This window comes from Alosa alosa, chromosome 18, assembly GCF_017589495.1.
Source record: "Alosa alosa isolate M-15738 ecotype Scorff River chromosome 18, AALO_Geno_1.1, whole genome shotgun sequence".
In the NCBI taxonomy this organism is placed as follows: domain Eukaryota; kingdom Metazoa; phylum Chordata; class Actinopteri; order Clupeiformes; family Clupeidae; genus Alosa; species Alosa alosa.
In genome coordinates, this window is record NC_063206.1 from 20,570,416 (window position 1) to 20,572,915 (window position 2,500).

Here is a 2,500-nt window from a genome sequence, read left to right on the forward strand (position 1 = left end):
AAGTTCAGGTATGTGGCTCTCTTCTTTTCCTTCGCTGGGCGACACCAGTGCACCTGTTCTCCCTCTGGACAAGCCTGCGTATGTGATTTTCCTGAAGAGTCCGCTGAGGTCTCTGCCATTTAACTGCCGTCAGTGTAGTACTGTGAACTAAAATATGCTTGTCTGGGGGAACTCTGGGGAAAGTATTTGTTATTAGTGTTTGAGGGTATATGATCACTATGAATAGATTCACTAGAAAATGCCACCACTGGACTTCTCTTCTTCTATCCTCTGAGATTACTGTGTTTTAAAGACTTCTGGTCAATGCATCTGTTTAGGACAGGAGAGCTAACTCTAAACAGCCACAGCAACAAAGATGAATGACTGAAGAAAGCATCAAAAGCTTGTGGTTTGTCTGGTTATGCTGCTGATCGGATCATAAACGGCCACAGTAATGAAGAGAAATGACTGCAGAACTTCAGAACTTGTCGGTGTTTGTTGGCAGACCCAGAACCCATCATGAGTGTGGAGGGGAGTGGGTTTGGGATGCCAGATACCACTGTTGAGACTTCTGGAGGTGTCATGGTAACCTGGTTATAAAGTAAAGTTTATAGAATTTGGGGAATCACGATTGGGAAACGTTTCCAACACTAGCATGGTGACGGCTGTAAACTTTGCATTCACTTTGAAATCATTGGTCCAGCCTAAACAATCACATTGAACAGGGATTCCTAACGTTACTTCCTACTTTGCCTAAACTTTACAAACTGACAATAAACATCATTGGTAGTCAAAAAACAATTTATGTAGGCTTACATTTGTTGTGAATAAATTTACACATTCTTCTGACTGGAATTTTTGATGTTTGCGGGGGTTGCTACTATCGCTGATTGGCCTGACGTTTTTGGGGTCTGATGGAAATGTTAGTGAATTATGGTGTTCCAGACTAATATCTCCCTGAAAGGATATATAGGTGGGCATGGCCAGGCTAGTGTTGTGGGCCTAATTCAATGAAACACCCATGAAGGAAGATGCCTGCTTAATAACCCCAATGAAATGCTCTTAAAGGCTGTTCTGTTGGTGATGTTTTTTGCCCAAACTTCCTTTGCCCTGTGAACTTCCCTACCTATAGCACTAGGAATTTAACATGTTTTCCTGTGTTTATTTGAAATATAAGGAATAAGGGACCTTATGTTACATGATGAAAGGGCTGTATGTGGTATATCTTTATCTTCCACCAAGGGTAGTGGAGGAGACAGTAGACACTTAAAGCTGACAGCATGCACTGATGCCTAAGTGAGAAAGAGAGAGAGAGAGGGAAGAGAGAGAGAGATCCTCATAGAGACAACGAGACACCACGTTGTAGTTGTTTATGTTGTGCATTTATAGATGAAAGCTTCCATTCAATATCTAAGAAAGGTTCAACTTCCAGCATTTGTAATGAGTTAAGAACAGGAGAGTGCTACGCATGTGCGTGTATTCAATATGTTGCATTGGGCTTGATGGCAGTAAAGGAGGGTGAAGGGTGACTCAAGTATCAAACTCTTTACAAAACTGTCCTAGTTTTAGCTTAGTTTGATTTTGCACAAGCTGCCTTGTTATTTAAGTCTTACACAGTTTGAGATGGAAATAAAAATCATATCTTTCAGGAAACTTGTGTAAGTGAACGGACTGAATGAGGCTATTTGTCGGTTTATCTGGAGCAAGACACTGTGGTTCTCCTGACTGCTGGCTGTAGCCACAGTATACGGAATGTTTGGGATGTTCAAGGAAGAACAAGGACTGAAAAAAGCTGTTATTATGTAACAAGAAAACAGATTTAGAAATTGCACATAAATATTACACTAAAGGTCCAGTTCTTTCGAGTGTAGGGTTGCACTTCGATATACCAGTTCATATCTGTTTTACATAAAACACAGTTTTATGAAGTTATTCCATTACTTGCTCTGATTTTAAGGGACTTCTGGGGACTGTGAGAGGGGAAATTTAGATATAAGGGCAAAAAAAACACCCACTGAACCACTGCAGTAATTTATAGGGAATTGAGTTCCTTGAGTGTCCCTCTGGTTGTAGTCTGGGCTGACTAGAGTCAGGGGAGTCTAGGAAGACAATAGCGTGGAGCTGAGGGGCGTCACTGGCTCACGGTCCTCTGGGTCGGACGTCTATTGTTGGCTTTCTTTACTCTTTTACTCCGCTTCACACACTGCACTTGGTCATTGTTTTTGTTTGAAGGGTTTTTAGTCTCTTTACAAGACAAAACAATGTCATGCCACATCACACCGGTGTGTGTGTGTGTGTGTGCTTGTGGTGCATATATGTGTGTGAGTGTGTGAGCGTGTGCTTGTGATACCTGTGTGTGTGTGTGTGTGTGTGTGTGTGTGTGTGTGTGTGTGTGTGTGTGTGTTTGTGTGCTTGTGGTGCCTGTGTGTGGGTGGGTGTGTCACAGACCGAAGTGCGGATGGCCTCCACTTGGCAGCTGTGAGGTCACTACTGTCCTTGTCACTGAGGACAGCCTGGCCTG

General features: G+C 42.7%; 1 protein-coding gene across 3 annotated transcripts in view; it reads left to right on the forward strand.

The window, feature by feature from the left end:
- Window positions 1-2,500, forward strand: part of rasgrp3 (RAS guanyl releasing protein 3 (calcium and DAG-regulated)) — a 36,365-nt gene that overhangs the window by 2,906 nt on the left and 30,959 nt on the right. For 2 of the 3 annotated variants that reach the window (XM_048269046.1, XM_048269041.1), the window contains exon 1: window positions 1-8. This exon is cut by the window's left edge. The exons of the other annotated variant lie outside the window; for it this stretch is intronic. The gene's annotated coding sequence lies outside the window, so the exon portion shown is untranslated. The remainder of the gene's footprint in view (window positions 9-2,500) is intronic. 3 annotated transcript variants of the gene reach the window in all.